This window comes from Arvicanthis niloticus, chromosome 24 (assembly GCF_011762505.2).
Source record: "Arvicanthis niloticus isolate mArvNil1 chromosome 24, mArvNil1.pat.X, whole genome shotgun sequence".
Classification (NCBI taxonomy): Eukaryota; Metazoa; Chordata; class Mammalia; order Rodentia; family Muridae; genus Arvicanthis; species Arvicanthis niloticus.
The window spans coordinates 7,071,856-7,098,127 of record NC_133432.1 but is presented as its reverse complement, the minus strand read 5'-3'; positions in this window follow the sequence as shown (position 1 = coordinate 7,098,127).

Below are 26,272 nucleotides of genomic sequence, written 5' to 3'. Positions count from 1 at the left end.
ACATGACTATTTCTGAACACACTTGAAGCAACTATGTTAGTTTATTATGTCCTATGTTCCGGCCCCTGTCTCAAATGCACAAAGTTATATGATCATCATGCCCCCCCCCCAGGAGGACTTAACACCATCATGCCCACTTCATGGGCAAGGAAACTGAGGTTTAGAGCCCACAGTGTCCTTTACCAAATTTTATGAGTAGCAAAAGGTTGAGGTGGGATAGGAAGCCAGAAGTTTGTTTGTTTTTGTTTTCAAACTCCAAAACTTGTAACTTTAAAATCCGATTTTATACTGCTTCTGCGTGAGTCACCCTAATCTAGACTAGGTCATTCTCTCAGCAATCCATATTCACGATGCTCACGGCCAAGTAATTGGGGCTGCCCAATTAGAAGCCACTCTAATGAGCTCACTCGGCCCCTCCTCCATAACAGTGTTCCCTGCCAGGGCCATCGGGCCTCGCCTGTCAATATTGACACCTGTCTGGGATGCTCAGAACCTCCCATGGATGGAGGAGCTGATGCTTTTGAGATTTAAAGAAAGAAAGAAAAAGAGGAACACAAATCCTGTCAACAAAGTTGCCACTTGCTGACACAGAAATACCCATGCAGCTGATGTGCCACCCAGTGGTCAAGGTGCTTGACTGGCCTCCAGTACCCAGCATCCACTTCTTTGCCTGCTAAGATGGGCCATGCAAAGTGGACCTGATGGGGCGTGTCTGCTCTGGCAAAGGGAGGAAGCCTGTTTTCCAGGTGTGTTTCTTGGAAGGTTGTGATTCAGATGGCCACAGGTGGTGCCCATCTTGCAGCCCCTGGAGGGCCAAAGGCAGGGGATAAGAGCACATGTGTACTGACTGGTTTTGTGTGTCAACTGACACAAGGTGGAGTTATCACAGAGAAAGGAGCCTCCCTTGAGGAAATCCCTCAGGAGATCCAGCTGTAAGGCATTTTCTCAGTTAGTAAGTAATCAAGGGTGGGAGGGCCCATTGTGGGTGGAGCCATCCCTGGGCTAGTGGTCCTGGGTTGTATAAGAAAGCAAGCTGAGCAAGCCATGGGGAACAAGCCAGTGAGCAGCACCCCTCCATGGCCTCTGCATCAGCTCCTACCTCCAAAGTTCCTGCCCTATGTGAGTTCTTGTCCTGATTTCCTTTGGTGATGATCAGCGATGTGGAAGTGTAAGTTTAACAAACCTTTTCCTCCACAGCTTGCTTCTTGGTTATGATGTTTTGTGCAGGAATACAAACCACGACTAAGACAATGTTTCTACAGGAAGGTGTAGGGAAAACACTAGCCCCAGAAGCCTGGGGAAGTAAGGAGACTACTGTCTGTGGAGTGGGAGAGTCTGGGTTCGTGTTCATAATAAGCAACCTCGTTCTCTGGCAGCTGGGCATCTGTCTGCTCCCCACACGTCCAACCGTCAGTAACGTGGACTGTCATGTTGTCATGGAATGGAAATATGATGTTGAGCATACAGCCTGGCATTCAGCTATCTTTAGGGAATACAAAAAATCCTGATGGCTGGCTCAGCAGCCACTACACAGACTATCTTGTCCAGAGAGAGAGAGAGAGAGAGAGAGAGACAGAGAGAGAGAGAGAGAGACAGAGACAGAGAGACAGAGACAGAGAGACAGACAGAGAGAGACAGAGAGAGAGAGAGAGAGAGAGAGAGAGAGAGAGAAAGAGAGAGAGAGACAGACAGACAGACAGACAGACTACTATCTTGTAAGAAAGAGCCTTGGAGACAGGGTGACTCCAGGCCTGTCACAGACTGTTCATGCAGCCTTGGGCATGAGATGAACATGAGAAAACAGAAGGCTGAGGGGAATATCCCTGATAAGGTGGAGTTCATCCAACCAATTAAAGACATAAACTGAGAAAAACAGCTAAGTGTCTCCTCCCTTGGAGCCTGGGCTGGAGCATCAGTCTTTCATGTTTTTAGGCCTGGATGGATGCATCAACTTTCCTGGGCCTCCAGCTTGCTAACTTCAGGTTCTAAGAATCTGTGTAAGCTAATTCTTTTCTTTATCTTTAATGTTATCTTTTTTCTTCCTTTCCTCTTCCTCTATCTCTTCCTCCTTCTCCCTCTTCTTCCTCCTCCTCCTTCCTCTCTCCTCCTTTTCCTCTTCCTCCTCTTTCACTACCTCTTCCTCCTTCACTACCTCCTCCTCTTCTCCCTCCCCTCCCCCCACTCCTCCTCCTCCTCCTCCTCCTTGAGTCAAGTTCTCTCTATTATGTAGCTCTGGCTGCCCTGGAACTTGCTATGTAAACCAGGCTGGCCTTGAACTCAGAGATCTCTATCTGCCTCTGCTTCTGCCTCCCAAATGCTGGGATTAAATAAAAAGTCCTACCACGCCCAGCAGGCAAAGCAATGCTTTATAGAAAATTAATAAATCTGTGCATCATCTATCACCTGTTATCTATCCATCATCTATCTATTTAATTTATCTTTTAGAGTTATGCGTTCACCCATGTCATTGGCTCTGTTTTCTCTGTCCTAGCCTGACTCACTCACATCTCTGCTTCTTCATCTGGGAACTGATGACAGTTGTTCCCACTCAGTGGGTTGTTATGAAGACAGCAATTACAATAGAGATTATACTATAGTTTGCAATGTGCTATGAAATAGATTTTTTAAAAAATTACCAGGCTGGGACTCAAAGGAGCATGCTTCTCAATCTTAAAGAATAGCTTCTTCTAGAATATGTGCAGAATGATTGACAGCTTGAGGGTTTGGATTACTTCACAGTGGCTGAAGGTACTTGCTGCCAAGCATAATGACCGGAGGTGAAAGGAGTCTGACAAGTTGTCCTCTGACCGCTCACACCCTTCTGGAAGCATCCTTATAGACACATTCAGGGTACACTTGCATGATGATGCTAAGTACCATAAAGGTGACAAGGTTAGGCGTCATGGCAGAGATTTCAGTAATTCCCAGGTGAGGCTATTGCCAGACAGGCTGCTTTAGCACCGTGGACACAACTTTCTGGAGGTTATGTTTTTACTCCTCTCGTGGAAGTGCCTATGAATGATGGCGCTGAATCCTAGAATGGGTATAGCTGACCTTTTATTTTAGGACTTAGAAGGATGGGGAAGTGGGAAGGATCTAGGAGGAGATGGGGGAGGGAGGAGAAATCGTGATCTAAGTATATTCTATAAAAAGAACGTTATTTGCAATTTAAAAAGAAAAGTCAAATCAGTTTCCAAAGAGTTGTTCAATACAAGTATTGTTTAAGCAGTTCAGTCTTCCGACAACTGTACCTATTCTCAAATAGGCATTACTGAACGCGTTTACGACTCTCCTCTACTCCTTGCTTCAGCTTGCTTTGTGCTAGCGACAAAGGATGTCAAACATGCATTCAAATGATTGTTTGTCAGCTCTAGATCCGTTTTTTTTTTTTTTTTTGTGGATTTTCAATTCAACTACTTTCCCAGTTTTACACTTGTTTCCTTATTGTTGAGTTTCAAGAGTTCTTTCTGTATGACAGACACAGATCATTTGCCAGACACGTGATTTGCAAGTATCAGCATCCAGACTCTGGCTTGTCCTTCTATTCTCTTAACAATGTCTCTGAAGGGCTGGAGGTTTAATTTTTAATAAAGTCCGGCGTGTCAACTTACTCTCTGATAGATCATGCCTTGAAGTCATATTTATAAAAGCAGCCTAAGGTAAGATGACAAAGTTTTCTGCTAGAACAGTCTTCAGCATTCGTGACACTAACACTTAAATTTATTTAACATTTATTTAAATTCATTTACATTTAAATATTTGGGCCAGATAATTCTTCGTGGTTGGGGCTGTTACATGCCATATAGAACGTTTCACACAGCTATCTGGGTGCTGGAGTTACGACAACCAAAAATATCTGCAGATACCGTCAAGTATTTTCTGCTGTAGAAAGAAGGGGTAACTGTCTGTAGTAACTATTACTCAAGGATTTTACAGTTGCAAGCTTTGTAAGTTGTGCTTATTACCCATTCAAGGTTTATTTTTCTTATTTGATACAATACGGTCATACCTTCTTCTTCTTTGGGTATAGATATTCATTTCCCTCATGTACTGAAAAGCAGGTTTAGACTGCATTCTCCATTGAAGTCTTCTTTAAATTTTCTTTTGTGTTTTGTATGGTTTTTTTTTTTAATCATTTTTTAGTAGTTATTTTATTTTTAATCAAGTGTCACTGTGTGTGTATGTGTGGGTGCGTGCGTGCTAGCTACCCACAGAGGCCAGAAGAGGGTGCTGTGGCCTTTGGTTCTGCAGTTGCTTCTCCACTGCCTCATGTGGGTGCTGGGTATCAAAACCAAGTCCTTGATACAAGTAATGCAGAATCTTCACTGCTGAGCTATCTCTCCAGCCCCTCCTTATTTTCAACTGCATACTATGTGTCTTTCTAGTCTGGTTTGTCCTTAAGTGTTTACATTGTTCTAAAGGCATTTTAAATTCCAACTTTTCTTTTCCTGTTACTATTGAATAGAAAACAGTTCACTTTTGTGTGTCAATCTGTGCTCTATAACTTTGCTAGAGTCATTAATTGAATACAAAAGTAGCTTTCATGAAGATTCTATAGATTTGCGCATACATATGACAACATCGCCTGAAGATAAAATAGTGTTTCTTTATTGTTCGGTTTTTCCCCTCTGCCTTTGTGATCTAGATGTCCTTTATCTCTATGTCTATTGGCTGGGACCTTCAATTGTATTATTCAATAGAAAGTGTCACAATGATACTCTTGTTCTGGCTATCGCAACATTGTATAGCTAAGTACAGTGTTTTTTAAATATTATTTTATGCACAGCAGTATTTGGTCTCAAGCTCAGCAGTCCTCACACAGGACCAGTCTATCTTCCACAGTCTGTTTTCATTCCATGGGCAGTTCCCAGCCAAGCTAATGGGAAACAGATGGTGTACTTGATGCTCTGTCAGTGCCTGCCATGATTACTCTCAATCTTTTGGGATGATTCTTTCCCCAAGCTTTGGTCTTCCCCACATGTCCAGGTTTATCATTCATTTCTGGAAGATCTAAGATGTCTCTCTGGACATATAAAATTTTCTCTTCTCATGCAATTCTTTTCTCTCTACTATTCTGACCCAGAGTCTCTGGCATCTTTGCTTTCCCAGAGTCTCGTCTCTGTCTCTTCAATTTTGAGCATCCTCACATTCTCTCTCCCTCGCCTACAACTTGGAAACTCTCTCAAGGAAGTGCCCTTGACCAAACCTAGGGCTTACCCCATTTTCCCTGTTTCCTATAGTCAATAGCTTGAATACCATTGTATCTCACATTATGGTTGCTGTTTTTCAGGCTGCAGTTAAAGACCCCATTCCTGTTTTTCCATCCTGTGAGAAGTACAAATCTCTTCAGTTGCTGAGTTAATAAAGTCTCAGCTTATATGGTATTTTGTCAGCAAAAGAATCCAAATGATCAAGGCGATATGGCTTGTCTGGCCTGGGGGAAACTAAACCACAGAAACTCGCCTTTCTCTAAATAGAATACTAGAATGCAGTGAGACACTCTTCCCAGAGAAGAGATTTGGAGGGAGCATTCTGGGTGGTGTGGGTGGGTGGTGACATCCAGGGGGATTTGTAATTAGCAAATGCTGGGTGGATTGATTCAGCTGCCTCCAGTCCTGTGTGACCTTAAGACAGTTAGGTCAGTTCCTATCCAGTTCCTGTCATGGTGATAATAAAAATAAAAATTAATAATAATAATAATAATAATAATAACAATAACAATAATAATTGCCCTGGACCGTGGGGATTCGATGAGACTCTAGGGAAGGGGGTGAAAGAACGATAAGACAAGGGACACAAAGAAGAAACACAGGTCTGATTGTCTGATCAAGTGCTAAAACTTCATTGTTCGGGTTGCCATTATAAAGGCAAGCAGACAGGAGGGGCAGGGTCTAGGGCCATCCGGTAATTAAGTTTTTTGCAAGCATTCCTTAGCCCAAATAACTTTCTCATGAGCAAGAGGGCAATAAAACATTTGTTAGGCTCAAGTTGCTAATTTTCTCTCCCAGGCAGGAGGGCCAATAAGGTCTTCCTTAACTCAGGCTACCCACTTAACTGATATTTGCTCTCAGGAAGAAGGAAGTCTTGGCTCCCAGCAAATAATAATAATAATAATAATAATAATAATAATAATAATAACAACAACAACAACAACAACAACAACAACAACAAGTTTAACTCACAAAAAGGCTACTTAAGAAGTCATAAGGCCCGTGGGTCTCAGTAGCTTGCATGTAGGGATGCCCTGAATGAAAGACAGCAGTTGTTATTCTGGATGTGCAGTGAAAAACTTGCCCAACCTGTCTTACAGTCTAATCATGATTTTCTGTCTGTCTCTAAGCCTAAATAGAGTCTAAATTAGCTAGGTGCATGCTTAGATAGGCTTAATAGCCTACTACCAATTCTTTGAATATTAACCCATAGGTCAGTCAAAATCAAGTGAACAATTATGTCTTAGTCAAAGCAGAGAACACAAATGTTGGATTAGGGAGATGACTGGGGGCAGGGGTGGGGTGGGTGTGCTTGCTGCTCAAGGACAGATCCTGGGTTCAGATTCCTGGATTCTCAGGCAAATCCAGGCACAGTGGTGAAGCCTCTAATCACAGCAGTGGGGGATGTGGAGGCAGCAGATGCCCCCAAGCTCTTAAAAATCAGTGGGCTCCAGTTTAGAGAAAGAAAAGAAAGGTAGGGAGAGATTGAGGAAGACACCCAATGTCAACCTCTGGCCTCCATGTGCAAACACACACACACAAACATGGACACACATATATGCCATATACTTTCACAAATTTAAAAAAATAAAAAGACATAGGATCTGACTCCTGGGTGGAAATTTTGGACATGGATTGTTTGAGTTATTTTATTTGAATGTTGTGCTATAGATGTCTATCATTGGGCTTATCTAACCATAGAACCCCATAAAGGGAACTCTTCCACACCCAGTCCTGATTAAGGACAGCCCAAGATTGAACCACATCTGACTAAAACTGAGTCACTCAACAGTTCTGATCCAAGACATTTGCAAACTGGAAGGTGACCTTCCCCCATGGTGGAGAAGGCTGGACCCTTGTAAATGCTCCTGGAACTCTTGTCTAAAGGTATATCCAGAGAACTATGACCTTCCAGAGACAATCAAACAATGGTGCTGTACTGGCCAGTTTCGTGTGTCAACTTGACACAAGCTGGAGTTATCACAGAGAAAGGAGCCTCCCTTGAAGAATTGCCTCCATGAAATCCAGCTGTAAGGCATTTTCTTGACTAGTGATCAAGGGTGGAAGGGTCCATTGTGGAGCCATCCCTGGGCTGGTGGTCCTGGGTTCTATAAGAAAGCAAGCTGAGCAAGTCGGGGGAAGCAAGCCAGTGAGCAACATCCTTCCATGGCCTCTGTATCAGCTCCTGCTTCCTGACCTGCTTGAGTTCCAGTCCTGACTTCCTTCGGTGATGAACAGCAATGTGGAAGTATAAGCTGAATAAACCCTTTCCTCCCCAACTTGCTTCTTGGTCATAGTGTTTTGTGAGGAATACAAACCCTAAGACAGGTAACAGACAAGCAAAGTCCTAGGCTGAGCTCAGGACAGGATGGAAGAAGCAGGACTATCCATGATTAGGAAGGATGGTGAGGAGAGGAAGAGGAGAGAGAGAAGATGGAGAAACTGGAAAAGGACAGATCATCCAGGAGACAGCCAGGCTGGTCCCCAAGTCAGCATTGATTGCCCAAAGTTTCCAACCCATTTGTGTGCCCATTCACATTTTGAAAATGACTATATTTTTTGCTGAGCAGTCAAAATGATGCATTTTGGGGGAGGTATCTAAAAACGAAGTCAGCAGAGGAGTTGATAAAATAGAGCCCTAGGAACGGGGTATAGCTCAGTGGTGGGGTCTATGTTTTAGATGGTGAGTACAATTCCTTGATCCAAAAAAAAAAAAAAAAATGTAAACAAGGCAGATCCCCAGATCCCCAGGCCAACACACCTGCTCCCTGCTTCTCCCTCAAACTGCCATGGATATCCATCTTTTTAATTTTTCAGAAAACTGAGATCACGTTATTTGATACCCAATTTGTTTTCTGTGTCTTAACAATATACCCAATCCCCCATCAGTAAATACTCTTCTATGATAAACCTTTAAATGCTTTCAAAGCACTTCCTCCTGAGGCCAGACCATCACCATCAATGTGTGAATTCTTTTCCATTGGAGAGTTCAGTTCTTCAGGGATGTTTTGTGTCTGTGTTTATAGTGGACACAGCTGTGGGTAAGTTTTTACGCATGCAAGCGATTGTACCTCTGTAATAGATTGTTAGACCGTTGGTTGCTGGGTCAATAGGTGACCAATAGGAGCAAAACATCCCAGAAATCTTGGGGTGCACATCGGTAAGTCATCCTTTGCATATGTAGCAAAGCCACATGAGAGTGTCAATCCCAGGAGTCTGGAGGAATGAGTCTGCCTCACCCTGAAGACCCCACTCCACCATCTGCCAGCTTGCCTGGTATACATAGTAACCTCTCTCTCTCTCTCTCTCTCTCTCTCTCTCTCTCTCTCTCTCTCTCTCTCATGTTAAGCCAAGGGTTTCCTGCTCTGCTTAACTTCCTTGACCCCTAACAAAATCCTTGCATGCTCTTTTTGGGAAATGCCAGTTCTGACCTCATCTGGGAATAAAGAACCCTTGCTCAGCAGATCTAAGCTAAAAAAATCTCTCCTCGAGTCTATGACCTCCCGAGAGAAGAATCTATTCTTGTTCCTCCCATACACCATCTCCTGAGTAGGGAAAGAAGGGAAAGGAGACAGATGGTGAGCTCATTACAGCCATCAATTATTTCAATGCATTTGGACATGACAAAAGTACTCCATGGTATATGGATTTTTAATACGACCTGGGCTGAGGGAACAATCACAGGACCCATGGGTGGAGCCCGAGACACGGCTTTCTGGAGGTGCCTCCTGTGATAATTTTACCTGCCATTTACATTGTGGCAGAAAATGGAAACACCCCCCACCCAAGAATGTTAAATCTGAGATGATGGGTTTTTTTAATTGTTTTCAAATTTTGGATGAGTGTTTTAATTGAAGTGGTTGGGAGGTTAATATAACGTTTGTATTTGATTATCTAGCGAGAAGAGGGGGAGATAAATAAAAGGGTGGAAAAGCAAGGTAGTCTTTTTAGAAAAATGCATCCTTTCATAGCATATTGCATGATAAATTCCATTTCTGTAAAATCATTTTCATTATACATGGCAGAGGCAAAATGATCTTTGCATAATTAGTGCCAAGATCAGAAAAATGCTGACAGACAGAGGTTCTATGGTTAACTCTCTGCAGACTTGAGGGAAGGGGAAAGTTTCACTCCTTCTGCACATCTTTGGGAAAAGTTAAGAACATTCTGTTTTGGAGTGCTGACTTGGGTCAAACTGTTGTGCCAGAAAATGTTTGTGAACCCCCAAAAGACCACCAAGGAGCTGAAACTGATACAATCGCATTAGGATCTCGTTATTTAAGGCCAAGCTTGGTCTAGAGAGCCCTGAGCCTAGTTTCAGAAAGCATTTATAGAGGCAAGAAGGGGGCATCTAGCCTGATACATATTTGATTGGTGAGCCATGATGGCCTTTAACATAATTGGCTGGTGCTGGGAGCCAAACCATAAACTTAACTTCTGTTTTCGTCCTGACTGGTGGTTGTTAGGAAGTGAAGTGCCAGAGGCAGGCTTGTAACCTGGGGGTGCAGATTTGTTGGGGGGAATAACCTGGAAACTGGTGTTAGACGAAGGTCTTGTTGGGGGTTAGCCTGGTGCTAGGTACCCACCTGTTAGTTAACTTGAGTTCAACCTTAGGTCAGGTTAAGATGGAGTCTGAACCCAAAAGATCTGGTCTCTCAAAATCATGCCTCAGACATCTTTCTCTTTCTCTTTAAATCCCAAAGTAACTGTGAAGAATAGTTTTAATTGACAACTTGACACGACCTAGAATCACCTAGGAAGAGAGTCTTAATAAGGGATCAGACGTCTACATGGGGTTGCTCTATGGGCATCTCTGTGGAGTATCGTTTTAAGTCAATTAATATGGGAAGACCCAGCCCACCGTGAGCAGCACCATTCCCTAGGCCCTGGAGTATAAGACTGGAGAGACTGAGCAGAATACAAGCAAGCGAGGGAGTGAACATGCGTGTGTTCATTTTTTTTTTTTTTCCTGCTCTTGGCTGTGGATTTAATGTGATCTGCAGCTTCTGCTACAAGGACCTCTCCACAATGGTGTACTTTTACTTTCTGTTATCTGAAATAAATCTCTTTCTTCCTGGGTTTTCCTTTGCCAGCATGTTTTATCATAGTCCCCAACACCCAAGGGAAAAAAAAAATAGGATACAGTCTGTGAGATGATCCCTTTTCCTAATTCCTATCCCACAGACGAGGGACTAAGACACAGAGAGGGTCTCTGTCTTGCTTAAAGCCACACTTTGTCAGGAGAAAACTGCTCTGACCCTAGTGAGCTCAAGATCAGCGTAGAAGAACAGAGACACACGCAGGCCTGAGGTTGAACACATACCCCTATCAGTTCAGAGTTCTATGGTGTTGGGTTAGTGGTTAATCTCTTTGAGCCTCAAGCGTATCTTCCTTAAAATGGAGGTTAGTCATTTTGTGTCACTCGAATCAAACACTTGACAGAATCAACTTAAAGGAAATATATCTTATCTCAGGGTTCCAGAAGGTTCTGCCATGGCAGAAGTAGCATGAGTAAGTGAGGTTCTTCACCTTAGGGAGGGAGGGACAAGGCATTATCTTCACAGGACTCCTCCAGGAACTATCTTGACTCCATCTTACCAGTAGCAGCCATCCTTTTATAAGGGTCAAAATGAGTTCATTCCTGTTTCCTACAAAACTTAAGTTTCTACGTCTTAAATTTTGACCTGACCATAACTTGAACCTTCCTGGAATTGGACTAGAGTCATACCTGACTGAATCTTGACCTACACCCATCCCACCCTCACAAGATAAAGGTGTTCTGCCAAATAGTTTTGTGACGTTCTGACAAGTTCCTATATAACAAAAACTCCCCTGGAAATCTCCCAACCCTTAGAACCCCCCTAGCCTTGCAGTTTTTAGCAATATAAATCTTTCTCCTGTGTTCAATGATGTTCCTTCAAATCCCATTTTAGGGAAACAGCTCTGTCTGAGAGAAGTTTGTTTAATTCAACAACAAGAACCTGGGTAATGGTCTTTAGGTTCATTTGGTAGGGTTAGCACTGCTTCCTAGACCCAGGTCCCTCCTCCCAAAACAGCACCTCCGGTTGGGGACAAGTCTTCTAGACATAAGCCATGGGGGTTGGGGGGCGCATTTTTTTGGTTAAATTGTAGCAACAATAATAGTATATAATGAAAATGTCACCATGGATGATCGATTTTATCTTTGTAGATTTTCTAAGTAAGAAGTATTGCTATGGCTTAAGTAAGTGTTTTCTCAAAAGTTGGTGTGTTGACAATTCAGCCACCATCGGTGCTACTGGGAGATAATGGGACCTCTGTGAGGTGGGGGCCTAGTGGACGGAAGTGACGTCACTAAGAGTATGGCCTCATGGGATACTGACACTGAGCTGTTTCCTGTCTGTGGTTGTTTCCCAGTTGCTGTGGGTCAAACAGCTGCCTCTAACGTGCTCTTTAAACAAAATCAACAGGGCCGACTGGCCAGGGTTCAAAACCTCTGCCGCAATAAACTAAAGCCTTCTGCTATTTAAGTTGATTTTTTTTTTTAACCCCAGACATTTGTCATAGTGATGAAAGCTGAGCAACAGAATCATCAAGCTCTCAATGAGATCGAATACTTGTTAGCGCATTAGCTGTTACTGTTAGTGAACATCTGTGCCCTGTAAAGCTACTTCTAAGGTTCTAGAAAGAGAACGAGAGACCATGCTAAGGAATCCTGCTCATGCTTGGAGAGTTTAAGCCTATTACGATGAATGGATCAGAGCCCAGCATGCTGGCACACCTGTAATCCAAGCCCTTTGGAAAGGAGGGAGGAGGTTCATGTGTCCAAGGTCGTCTTCGGCTACATAGCAAGTTTGAGGCCAGCCCAGGCTACATGAGATCTTTCACTGGTTGTCAACTTGACCACTCCTGGAAATAACTAAAAGCCCAAAATGGCTGGGCACGCCTATGAGGAGATTTTTTTTTTTTTAATTAAATCATTTGAAGCTTGCCTGCTCGCTCTTGCCTTTCTAGAATGTCATGCCCCTTGGGGTGGCCCACATAATCCAACATCCCATCTCCAGTTACCCTCCCTCCTCATTCTCTGTCAACAAATACCATCTAATTACACACACACACACACACACACACACACACCCTACCTGCAGACAAGTGTCTGTCTCAGGCTTTTAATATTTGCTGGGATTTTTTTTTTTCTGCTCCAAAATACACAGATTCCTCACTTTTGTCTTTTTCAGAAATAGCCTTTTTATCCTGAAAATTGATTTTCCTGTTTCATTTTCTCACAGTCATATAAGCCATAGAAAGTTATTTATCTGTTGTTATACCCCTGCTACACACACACACACACACACACTCCAGCCCAGAATGGCAGTTCACAAAAGGATGCTGCATGACCTTGTGGTCTTCCTTTGTTTCAGTTTCCCCCTTGTCTAGCACAGAGTCTGCCATGTACTAGGTACTCAATAAAATCCTGGTGTACAAATTTAAAAAGTACAAGCTTTGTCATCCACGGGCCACTGTGGCTTGACATATAAAAGTTAAGCTTCCTTGTAGACTCATCATGAGTACCAGATAAATTAATATACTGTCCTGTACACAGTAGGTACTCATCTCAGTCTTCAGACTGCTGTATCAAATTACCATAGGCTGAGTGGCTTACAGAGAACAGAAAGTTAAGCCAGTGCACACTTTAATTTCATCATTTTGTGGTAGCAGATCTCTGTGAGTTCAAGGCTGGCCTGGTCTACAAAGTGAGACCTTGTCTGTAAAACAAACAAAACCCCCAAACAAACAAATAAACAAAATGCTCATGAATTTCCCTCTCACATCTGGACCTCCAAGGGTGAGAGACTGGCTGACTGAGCATTGGTTGGCTAAGAATACATACAAGATTTACAATGGCTCTCTTCTTCCCTGTCTCCCTGTGAAAAGAAACTCTTCCCCAGCGTCTCTTAACAGACACTGTGATGGTTTGTGTATGCTTGGTCCAGGGAGTGGCATTATTTGAAGGTGTGGCCTTGTTAGAGTAGATGTGGCCCTGTTGGAGTGGGTGTGGCCCTGTTGGAGTAGGTGTGGCCCTGTTGGAGTAGGTGTGGCCCTGTTGGAGTAGGTGTGGCCCTGTTGGAGTAGGTGTGGCCCTGTTGGAGTAGGTGTGGCCCTGTTGGAGTAGGTGTGGCCCTGTTGGAGTGTGGCCTTGTTGGAGTAGGTGTGGCCTTGTTAGAGTGGGTGTGGCTTGTTGGAGTAGGTGTGTCACCGTGGGTGTGGGCTTTAATACATTAATCTTAGCTGCCTGGAAGCCAGTCTTCCACTAGCAGCCTTGAGATGAAGATTTAGAACTCTTAGCTTCTCCTGTACCATGCCTACCTGGATGCCACCATGCTACCTTGATGATAATGGACTAAACCTCTGAACCTGTAAGCCAGCCCCAAGAAAATATAGTCCTTATAAGAGTTGCCTTGGTCATAATATCTGTTCACAGCAATAAAGCCCTAAGACAGACACTAATCCTACTATTTTGTGAAGGGTCTCTCTCCTCACCTGATCACCTCCCAAGGGTCTCAGCCCCCAGCACCACACTAGTTGCTGTGCGGTCAGGATATCAATATACAAATTCAAGATGAGCACAGGTATTCAGCACATTAGCAGAGACTCATCTTTTTGTTGGTCTGGGTCTTCCTGGCTCTAAGCCTCTCTGTCCCTCTCTTCCCTTGAACCTGCCCCTCAACATCCCAGTTCATGATTTGGAGAACAGGAGTGCTCTCCTCTCCACGTGCATTAGCTGAGGCTTTCTCTGCATCCTGCCACTCAGAGTACAGGAAGAGGTCCAGGAGACTACTTCGGTTCTGCCTATGTCTCTCCTGGCCCTCCCTCATTCCCAGAAGATCACCATGAATCATTTCCCCTCTGGACCAAACCATCCTTACTGATCTTTGGCCACTCCAGCCCCTTTGGCCTTTTCAGATGAGACAAGCTTCGAACCAATTCGTATTTTATTTCTAGGTAAGGGAGAAAGGTTGTTCAGTGACCCAGGCATCCCTGGAGTCGCTTGCAAGAAATCAGTTGGCTTGTATTTTTCTGCTCAGATGAGCTGCCAGCTTCTCTGAAAACTCAAACTTTTCTCCAAATAATTTCAAAGACAGAGGCAGAAACAGATCCATCCAGGATCCGGCTTCCTGCAGTAGAGAAGTGTCTATTAATTAAATTGAAATGATCGTTATGGTGGTATTGACAGCTGAGCCTTCGATGCAGCCAGCAAGTTTCAGGATCCAGACAGAACACAGTATTCAACAATCCCCAGGAACTCTTTGCAGAGAACTTCAGTACCCACTTTATAGTTGAAGCTAATAAAGCCCAGAAAACTTGTCGCTTACTCAAAGGACAACCAGCAAGAAGAGAAGCCGAGAGCTAAACTCAGGCAGCCTGCCTCTAATGATTGAGCAGATGATATCTAGCCACACACTGTGCTGGGTGTTGTGAACATGGGGAAAGACAGTCCCCACCCTGGAGGAGTCTATAGTCTGCTTAGTGGGGAGAGGGCATTATTAAATTCAAAATTAAATTTGTAGCCACCACTTGTGATGTTGCCAGGAAGGGGTTAAAAAAATCTTAAGATTGCTCTGGACTTCCTCTTACCAATAATTGGTATCTTTGGAATTGGCCTTTACTAGGACCTGCTGGTAGGTTTTAGACTGTAGGAAGCAGGGCTTTGAGAAGCCCCATACAAATAGTAGCTGGGGTAGCCACTGAAAGATGGGTAATGCCGTTGTCAGAGTAACAATGTCCCCCACAGGCTCAGGCATTTGAACACTTGGTCCCCCCCTTTTGGTGGCGTTGTTTGGGGAGGTTTAGGAGGGGCAGCTTTGCAGGAAAAATGTCACTGGGGGTGGGCTTGCCTTACATGCTTCCAGCTTGCTTTTTCTGTGTGCACATGTGCGTGTGTGCGTGTGTGCGTGTGTGTGTGTGTGTGTGTGTGTGTGTGTGTGTGTGTGTGTGTGTTTCGTTGCTTTTTGGTGTTTGTAGTTGAGCTGTAAACAGTTTCCTGTTCCTGCTACCCATTCTCTCTGCCGCCCCGCCTCCCCGCAGCCACCCCCTCTGGGCCACTTCTCTGATGCCCCTCCTCCCCATAGCCAGTCCTTCCCGCAGCCACGCCCTCTGCCACACATCTCCCTGCGGCTCTGCCCCAGCCACCAATCCTCTGCCGCCACACCTCCCTGCCATGACAGGATTCCTATCTCTTTGGAACCTTAAGTCAATAAACCCTCCTCTATAAGTGGCCTTGGTCATGGTGTTTTACCACAGCGACAGAAAAGTAGCTATACAGACACTAAGAGTATGGTTCATGGTCTAATTTTCTTCCATTGTGACCAGGGAAGAAAGCAACCTTTGCCCTTTAAAAAGACTGACAACTGACTCAGAGCGGCCAAGGGACACCCCAAAGATCTGTAGTGACAAGGTGAGCCATGACTAATCACAGCCAAGTTCGATTCTTCAGGCAGCATCACGCATCTATTTCTCAGCCTTAGCACTGTGGGTGTTTAGGGGCAGGATAATCTGTTTTGTGTGGTGAGAGAGGCTATCCTATTCGATTATCTCTGGCCTGCAACAGCTAGATTCCAACAGTAGTTGTCACCTCCCTTCTCCCGCCAAGGGTGACACCCAAAACATCAGCAGACAGTGCTTGAGGTCTCCTTAAAGGAGAGCCACCCCCACTTGAAAACCACCACAATTGATGATGACCTCTCTGCAGCAGCTTGTTAGCCTCTGACCATGCAGGACACACAACACCCTTGAGCAGGTGTGCAGCTAAAACTTGCTAGATGGAACATGGGAGAGAGAGGGAGGAGGGGGAGCAGGGAGAGAGAGAGGGAGAAGGAGAGAGGGGGAAGGAAGGGGAGGGAAAGAGGGAGGGAGAGGGAAGGAGGGAAGGGGAGGGGAGAAAGAGCCCAATTCACCCACTAATAACCAAAGTCAGTTTTGTAACCCAAATTCTCTTCAAAGGTCAGGGTTTGGGAAATATTTGAGATAGATCCTTACATTAAGTATGCAGTCTTCCTAAGATGTGATTCAGTATACATGTACAACAGCCACCACACACGTGCACACACACACACACACACACACACACACACCAAGCTTCTCCACAGAATGGTGTTTAGCAGTGACTGGTTGCTCTCATAACTAAGAGTAACCCTGATATCCTGGGGGATCAGATCCTCACTGCCCTGCAGTTCCCGGGAATCCAGTTCTGCAGGAGATGGAGTATACTTCCATTGTCTCCTCAGCTTAGAGTTTCTTTGGCCCAATCACATTTCCACCAGCAGGAGCCATGGCCATCTCCAAGGTGGATTCTTACTCTGAGAACTTACCATGCCCGAACCCTGGGGTCAAGCCATCCTTGAGTTCAGGCGTCCCAGGGAAACTCAGTTGTGAGACTCAAGAATCTCCCCCACACTGTTAATTTATAAAGACTTTCAGTTTGCCTTTTCTTGGTTGCTTGATTTGTCTGTAGTGAGAGCTAGCTATCTGGCTCAGGCTGGTCTTGGAGTAGAGGTCCTCTTGCTTCAGCCCTGTTGCGGCCTGAGCTGCCCTACATTTGGGGGCCAAAATGTCACGGGGCCACCCTGTCAGTATTGAAACCCACACTGCCAAAAGCCTTAGGGGCTAAACTGTGAGAGCCTGCACTGCCCCAAGCTGCTCAGGTCCGAGGGTCAGGGTTCAGCAAGAGAGAGAGAGTGAGGATGGAATCGAAGAATGGAGACCAGACAGAGTGTGAGTCAATCCCATTTATTCTTCAGTCTCTCTTCTGCTCTCCAAGTCTAGTTCCTAGCACCTAATCCTAGTTCCAGTTGCTAGTCTCTTTCCCAGTATAAGTGTCTAATGTCTAATGCCTAGTGTCTAATTCCAAGTGCTTCCTCCAAGTGCCAAGTGTCTAATACCTAATAATGTGTTTCCTACTCCAAGTTGTACTGAGCTCTCCTGTCTGCCTCTCAACTTTCATATGTCTCACTTCTAAGCCACGCCTCTAAGTCATGCCTTTAAGTCATGCCCTTAGGCCTTGTCTCTAAATCTGATCTCTAAGTCACACCCTTAAGTCACACACCTTTAAGTCTCACACACCCAAAGGAAAATCCTGGGTATCTAAAGCAAGATGTTATCAGAGTGTGCTCAGCTGTTGTAGGCTATTGTAATCAAGTCTCTTGTCAGGGTATACGGCTCAAGATGGCTGCAAGGATGATAGCCGCCTTCTGTTGGCTCCCCACACAGCCCCTTGGGTCCACCACACCCAGCTCTTGGTTTAGTTTTCCTCTGCATGTATCTACCCGCAGACTTCAGAAAGAATCCAAGAGCCCAGTAGAGCATGGGAAACTCATACATAAACTGCAAAAGCACTGTTCTTATTACATGAGCTGCTTGTGAAAACAACCACCACCTTAAAGACTTCCTGGCCTGAGATAATCCAATTTGCAGCAGACGTGGGATGCTTCCTTCCTCTCTTCTGAAATGTATTAGTTTCATTACATTGAAATTATTACATCGTACATCGATAATGGTGCTTAATGGAGCCAACAGTATTATATTCCTATACACAGAAATGTATGTATGTAATTATCAACTGATAAGACTTCGGGTGTTTGGTGTTAATTACAATCCAGCCCCATCAGTGTGACTCCGATTGAGATAGTCAGAGAACCGGAGACACCTGGTCTGTAAGGTGAGAAGGGGGGGGGGGGCAGGGGGGGCTTGGGAATCTGCATTGGCTGTCAATCATGTTTGAAGAGGCGTGTCCTAGCCTCTCCCAATTCTGCCACTGAAGGGCAAGCATAGCTGTGACCCTTACCCTCTGTGAGCCTAGTAGTCTCCAGTGTAAACAGCAATGTTAGGCTTGAAGTGTGTATTTGTGCATGTGCATGTGCACACGTCTGTGTGTGTGTGTGTGTGTGTGTGTGTGTGTGTGTGTGTGTAGGGAGAGAGAAATAGAGACTAGAGGAGGCTGTTCCATGTTTGCCTCCATCTCTTGCCACCTTATCCCCTTGACATAGAGGCTCTCACAGAACCTAGAAATAGGTTGGCAGCCATCAAGTCCCAGCAATTCTTCTGTCCCTGCCCATCCCTTACCCCTCAGTCCTGGGGTCAAATGTGTGCCCAAAACAATCTTAGAGTTTTAGAGGTTGGTGGGGATTCAAACTCAGGTCCTCTTGAGCAGCAAGTGTTCTTACTGACTTGAAATGTCTGTTTAACCCCTCGCCAGATGTTTGCTGTTAGAATCCTCTGGAGAGACTGGATCTTCTCCAGGGAGGTATCACTCTGCATTTTACATCGGCAGCCTCTTGCCAGAGGCCTGAGGTAGCTGACCTGCCCTTTAATAAGGACAGTCTGCCAAGAAAGAAGTCCAGAGTCAGGTGACATCCAATCATGTGACCCATTAGCATCTATCTTTTCAGTTCCCACAATTCCAGGGTTTCCCAGAAGGAGCACAGCCGTATTTAGGTTTTAGAAAGTTTACTTAGCCAAAATGTGGGAAATTACCTGGTCACAGGTATCTGTCAGGACAAACTCAAAACAGGGGACCAGTGACCAGGCTTTTAAAGTCACTCCAATGAAAGATGGTGTGGCAAAGACACGAATGCAAGACAACGTAAAATCAATGTACGCGAGCCTGGAGAGACAGCTCAGCTTTTAGAGTCTTCACCGTGTAACCATGAAGACCTAAGTTCAATTCCCAGATCCAGGAGAAAAGCTGGGAGATCCTCAAAATCTAAGGTGGAGAGAGAGAGAGAGAGAGAGAGAGAGAGAGAGAGAGAGAGAGAGAGATGCCTGATGGTGACCTCTTACCTCCACACATTATGTGTGACTATTCATGAAGAGGACACACACACGGCACAGGGTTGATTGCCAGGGTTCTCAGTATGAATTCTAAGTTCAGTCATGAGTAACAACAGGACCCATTGAAGGACTCTGCCCACTTGGAATGGAGTCAGGCCAAGCTCACTTGGGAGTCCCTCAGTATTTAGAGAAGAGGGTGATCTCTCTATTCAATACTACTGACAACTGAGTCCTTTGGGCCTAAGATGGCTGCAGGAATTCCAGCCATCACACCTGTGCTTCAGGGGATGAGAAGAAGAGTAAATAAAAGTGCAGAATGGAGCCCGTTAGTCAACACACCTGGAGCAAACTCTCTACAGAAATTCAGTGGCTGTAAATGAAACGAGGAAGGAGAACCCTGCAGCTGGCTCAACCATCAAGGATGAAGGAAGACAGAAACAGCAGCACAGAGGGACCTGGGGAGACAGCTCAAAGGTTCTAGAGCTCACAGCACAATCATTCGTGAGGACCAGGGTTCGGATCCCCAGAGCCCAAGTAAATGTCAGGTCGGGGTGGAAGCCCACCTGTGATTCTAGCTTCAAAAGGTAGCTATTACCAAACTGGCTAGCAAGACTAACCACATTAGTGAGCTCTGAGCTTGACTGAGAGATCCTGACTCGATGGATAAGGTTGGAGCTTGTGATTAAGAGCCTGGATTACATGAGACCCTATCAAAAGAAGAGGAGTAGAAGGAAGAGGAGGAGGAAGAAGAAGAGGAAGAGGAGGAGAAGGAAGAGGAGGAGGAAGAAGAGGAAGAGGAGGAGGAAGAAGAGGAGGAGGAAGAGGAGGAAGAGAGAAAGAAAGGGAAGAAGAGAGAGAGAGAGAGAGAGAGAGAGAGAGAGAGAGAGAGAGAGAGGAGGGAAGAGACAGTGAAGGAAAACAATGTTTCATAGCTAAGCAATAGAAGCCTGCCTACTACACCCAAGGCCATGTGTTCAATCCCCAGCATCCCATAAAATTGGGTGTGGTTATGTACACATGTGATCCCAGCACTTGGGAAGTAGAGACAGGGGAGGATCAGCAGTTCATGGTCAGTTTACTACACTGTAAAGTTGAGGCCAGCCTTGCTCAAAACAGAGAAAAGGGAGTCCAGATGGGAAGCCGTGGATCTCAGTTTCCCAGGAGAAACCCAGAAAAGGGTGTGAACCAGAGCAGCAGATCTGAGATCTGTCCAAACATAGTGGATAGGCGTGACCTGGACATTGTCTTCAGATGAACAAACTCAGAACACAAGCCAGATTTCAACCCTCCCTGTCATCCTTGAAACATCCCGCCGAGGTCTCAGATTTCAAGACAAGGATGCTGGGCTCTCAGAGGAAACTCCTCCTCGGGAGGCCATATTCTCATCCCTAGATACAGGCTTCCTCTGAAGTCTTCCCCACACTTGATCTTCTCAAAGGGAACTTCAACAGCCTCTCTCTCACCCCATCTCTGTTCTCACCTCCGGTTCTTTGTTCTGTGGCATCACCTCTATCAGCTTCCAGAAACCTTAAAATGGAGATAAATTGGGACACTCACCCCAATTTTAGGCAACATCAGCTCAAAGTGGGAAAGCGTGCAGCTAAAGTCACAGGGGCAGAAAGAGGCAGAATCAGAAATCAGAGCTGGTGTCTGGTAGTTGGCTCTTTTGCTCCTCCGGACTGCTCAGGTAGGGTAGCTCTCCACACCCTCCAAGAAAAGACAGACAGAAGAGGGGAGCATGGCCAGACGTTCAAGGGCTGATTAGAGCTTAGGGTTCATTAAATCAGTCTGGACAACAGCCTCCGCCACCGCCACCACTGGCTCCCCTCCCTCCCACCTTTGCTCCGCACCTCCCAGGGGGACTTGATTAATCCATTAGGCTTAACCTCTCTTTAACTTCCTGATTAGTTACATTTATAAACTCCATTTGTGTTTGCTCTTTCATCAAACCAACAGCCGCCCCCCTCCACCCCCCCCAGAAAAAAAAATATAGGCCAATTTCCAGTGCCACTGATTTGCTGCAATTTCTGAAAATCAGACGGAACGGAGGGGAGACGTGATTGGAATCTCAATTCCTCTTCCGCCCGCCCGAATGCATCACAGGTACCCGCTTGAATCAGAGAAAAGCATGCGCCAAAGAGGAGAGAGACTTTTAACGATGCTGAGATTCTAGAGTTGTCGAAGGAGGCAAGATGCTGTGCGGGTGGGAATAGTTCCCCGAGAGTCCTGTGGTGTCCATCGCCAGGGAACTAAACCAAGAGCCCGCGTGGTTTTATGGGCCTGATGTCAGACTCAGAATGAGGGCTTCGGTTGCTCTGCTTCCCGACCTTTCCTCTGTGTTCTGTGTTCCGGGATATTTAGACTCGTAATTAGTATTTATTTTAATAAGGTGTAACGGGTTCATCATTAGACATTTCTCTGATTTTACACTGAAGTCCTTGTACTCTCATATAACATCATATAATGTAACATCCTCCCCAGATGGTCCAGCTGCTGTTTTAAGTGATGTAGTGAAGTTAAAACATCATGACTTCCAGAAACACAATCCCCAGTCTTCTGCTGTATCTCTGTCTCTGTCATTCTCTCCCTCTGACTCTCCCCTCTCCCTCCTTTCTTCTCCCCTCCCTCTTACTTATTTCTTCCTTTCTTCCTCCTCCTCTCAGCCCCTTTCTGCTTCTCTTCTCTTAAATTCTCCCCATCTGTCTTAGTTTGGGTTTCCATGCTGTGAAGAGACAACCATGACCAAGGCAACTCTTATAAGGACAGCATCTAATTGGGGCTGGCTCACAGGTTCAGAGTTCAGTCCACTATCATCAAGGCAGGAACATGGCAGCATCCAGGGAGGCATGGTGCAGGAGGAGCTGAGAGTTCTACATCTTGTTCAGAAAGCAAACAGAAGACATCTCCCACATGGCTAGGAGGAGGGTCTCAAAGCCCACCCCCATAGTGACACACCTCCTCCAACAAGACCACACCTCCCCCAACAAGGCCACACCTCCCCCAACAAGGCCACGCCTACTCCAACAAGGTCACACCTCCTAATAGTGCCACTCCCTGGGCCAAGCATATCCAAACCACCACACCATCCTTTCCCAAAATGGTACTGTTTCCTCTTCAGGTCTGACACAGGAGAGTTGCCTCTGTAAAGGATCCTGGATCTTTCCCTTCTCTGAGCCCAATCTGGGCTCCCTGTACCTTTTCTGAATTGCACATTGATTTTGCTGGAATATTTCCTTGAGTAAGTCTTTAAGAAAGGTCCTTGGGGAAACCCTGGATTATTTTTTGCTCTGAACATGTTCTTTTCAGTGATCGTTTTCTTGACACTCATTCAAGATTTAAATAACTGAATTTTGAAGGCATCATCCATGCATCGACTGCAGTCTTTGATATTATTATTGACTGCAGTCTTTGATATTATTATTAGCTTGTTGACACCAATCAGATTCTTCCTTAGTATGTGGCATGTGCTTTTCTTTTTTCTGAGTGTTTCCATGATCTTTATCTGATCTTGTCTGTTTTTAAAAACCATGATGGTGTGTCTCTTTTGTTTGTTTGTTTGTTTGTTTGTTTGTTAATTCCAGGTTTCTCTGTGTAGCTCTGGCTGTACTGGAACTCACTCTATAGACTCAGAGAGGCCTGAGACTCAGAGAGATCTGCCCGACTCTGCCTCCTGAGTGCTGGGATTAAGGGTACACGCTGCCACCATCAGCCCAGCAGCCGACACCACTACCACCCAGCAGGTGGTATGTCTTAATACAGGTAGTTCCTCACTATATAACATGGGTCACTCGGGAAGCTGGCGAGAAGGCTCAGTGGTTAAGAACACTGGCTGCTCTTGCAGAGAACCTGGGTTCAATTCACAGGGTAGCTCACAACTGTCTTTTACTCCAGCCTTACACACAGATTTTGCCTGCGTTGTGGAATCTGAACTCTCAGGTCTTTGTGTGAATGTTACAAGTGCCTCACCCACAAAGTCATGTCAACAAGAGGCCAAAATATAGTTAGAGGTCAGTGTTTTTAATTTTTGATTATAATTTTCTTTTCTCAGTTTTGAAAAGGATTTGTCAGCTGATGAATGGCATGGCAAGAGACTGAATAGAAATCTGTCCCACTAGGGAGTGGGTAAAAGCCTACAGGTCAGCATAAAGAATCCCATAGCCCTGAGGATGGTCAACAAGCATCTGTTAAACCTCGTACACTCTTTACAGCACGCTGACATGCCAGCTTGCGTACACCCCACAAAAAAAAAAAAACCTCAAGCGTTGAAGGTATAGCCCCTATGAGGACAGGGTTCACAGCTGGGTTCTGGGAAAACTGATTGCATCGTAACAGCTCTGACTTCTTTAATAGATGTCTTCTCTTATAGTGTCATAATTGACATCGTTGGGGGAGGGGTGGAAGTGTAGGGGTGAAGTTTGCCAAGAGAAAGTAGTTCACTGGAGGCATGCTGGGAAGAAGTGGGTCACTGGAGGCATGCTCACTTCACTCTCTGCTTCCTAGTTGCCATGAGGGAAACAGTGCCCTCCCCCATAGCCTCCAAAATGTCTTGCCTCACCTCGGGGCCCCCAAACAATGGAGCCATGCAACCAAGGGCTCAAACCACTGAAAGCATGAGCCTTGACAAATCCTTCCTCCTCAGAACTGTTTCCTTGGGTGTTTCATCACAGTGATGAGATGTCTGACTAATACAGTTTACAACCGAGAGGAGTGGGACTAGATGGCCTCTGGTTTAACTTCTCTTCTCGTCATGAAAATGTCGAACGGATGAGTAGACTGGCTGTCACACGCCCACCTCATTGGGCCAAGCTTGTTGCCTCAGAATCCCATCACTGGGGCATTTCTGAGTAAACACCTGACGTCATATCAGTTCATATGGAGGTGGCCATTTGTGAACCTTTACATCAGCACACTAGAGGGAACGTCCCTGACTCCATTGTGAGCATCTATCTCTTGATAGATAGAATGCTGTTAGCATTCTGTCTAAACTCCACCTCCAACACACAGTTACCTGGCAACAGCCAGGTAGGCCTGACCAGTATAAAAGGGACTGCTTGCCCCCTCCTCTCTCTTGCACTCTTGATCTCTTGCCTTCTTGTCCCCCCATCCCCTCATCCCTTTCCCCTTCCCTTCCCCCTCTCTCCACATGCTCATGGCAGGCCTTTACTTCTCTCTCTCTCTCTCTCTCTCTCTCTCTCTCTCTCTCTCTCTCTGCCCCTACTACCTACCCTCTCAACTCCCCTCCCTATGCCCTGAATAAACTCTATTCTATACTATACCAGTGTGTGGCTGGTCCCTCAGGGGGAAGGGATGCCTCGGCATGGGCCCACTGAGACATCCCCTTCTCCCCATACCTCACCACACCCATAGAACATATTCTGTATCTCTTTATCTTTTTATAAACACATCTAAACACATCACCAGCTACCCTTCATTTCAGCAGGAGTGTTGTTCTCAGCCCATAATGCCCTGTTCTTAGCACATAATACCACTTTCAGTCGTGGTTTTTTGTTTTGTTTTGTTTTGTTTTTGTTTTGTTTTGTTTTTGTTTTTGGCTCAAACTCCTGGTCTATAAAATATTATCCTCAGAGAAGTAATGATTAATTTATCAGAACCAGAGGCTGTCTTTATCAGGTCTTGCTCCTTGACAAAGGCCAGTTCTGATGTAGGATGTAAGGAAACACTTCAACCCTGGGTGAACCTCTGTCTGCAGGCAACGAGATGCTTAAAGCTAAACTCCCAGAAGGGACCGAAACCAAGATCTATGGTGTGTATTCTGCAATACTATCTTGTACAATCTCCTTTACCTCTCGTCACTATGGCAACCATATCCCATAATAAGTAGTAAGAACATTGTCAGAAAAGACAAGAATCTGGAAAGAACAAGATTCACCTCTGATCACTCCCAGCTCCACCGTGTTCTTCCTGTAGAGTTCTCCATTACGCCCACTGGCTACTACCCATGGCCATTGATAGATGTGTTGGGTGTTCCTAACATCTTAACATGGCGACGATTCAAAGTTCTCACTGTCCTGTACACAGGCAGTTGAAACAAATCTAGAATATTTTCATTCAGGTTTTTTATTAAGAAACTCTCAAGTGAAAGTGAACAGAGCACAGATTCTTAAAGTGAAACTCGGGCTCCCAAATCTGTACCCACAAAACAGGAGTGGTGTTATCTCTCTTCTGCCCTCAGACTTGCAGCTCACAGGCTTCCATGTAGAGGAGTTACCATTAGGTAGACTGTCTTCCTAGAAATCTCAGTGTGGATTCCATGTGACTGAAGAGGGTTGGAGAAATGACTCAGTGGCCAAGGGAACTTCCTGCTCTATCAATGTTCAGATTCCTGGACCCACATTAGGCAGCACATGACCATAACTTCAAGGAATCCTACATGCCCACCTCTGGACTCCATGGACACCCCCATACATACACTTGCACACACATAGACACACATGCCTCAGTAGACATCACAGAAAAGGGAGTGAAAAGATTGCACAAGCCAGAAGAAATAGTGAACATTGTGAGAGGAATAGAATTTGGTGGGAGCGGGCAGGCACCAGTCACGTGACTAAGAAGCCAGTAAGTGAATTCCATTCCTCTCTCTTTGCTGACCAGTTCCAACATTGATGTGTGACCCAGAAGGGTCCAGTTGGAGTGAATCTCCAGGGTTTTCTGTGGCATGTTGGGGCAAATATCAGGAGCCATCTGAAAAAGGCTAAGGTTAGCAGGTGACCTTCCTGGATGTGGCCCACTGGTTTTTTGTTGTTGTTGTTGTTTTCACAGTCTGTAATGGGTGAGCTCTGAGAGGCAAGGCCCCAAGAGACATCATCCCAGTATTGCTTCTTGCTGTTGATGTGCCTTTCCTGTCACCATTACATAGCCTAAGGATTCCTGGGCATTAGCCCACCCTATTGAGCAGACTTCCTGAACATCAACATAAAGACAGACTTTCCTGAATTGATGTTGTTTAGATAAATTAATGATTTCATAGAAGTCATTCTAATGATTTTTAGGAAGAAAGTTTTAAGATGTTTTTTTGTTGTTTTGCTAGAAAGTTGTAATAAAGTTAGAATCAAGAATAGAATGTGCCCACTCCTCATAAATAGTAAGTCAAGGCTGCATAAGAAGGCATACAATGAGTTTTCACAATTACACTAAAAAGAGATACAGGCTTGGGACGAATTTGTGTTCAAGGAAAAACATTCAGGTTCAAGGATGAAGCCACAGGTGGGTACTATGATAAGGCAAGGCCATGT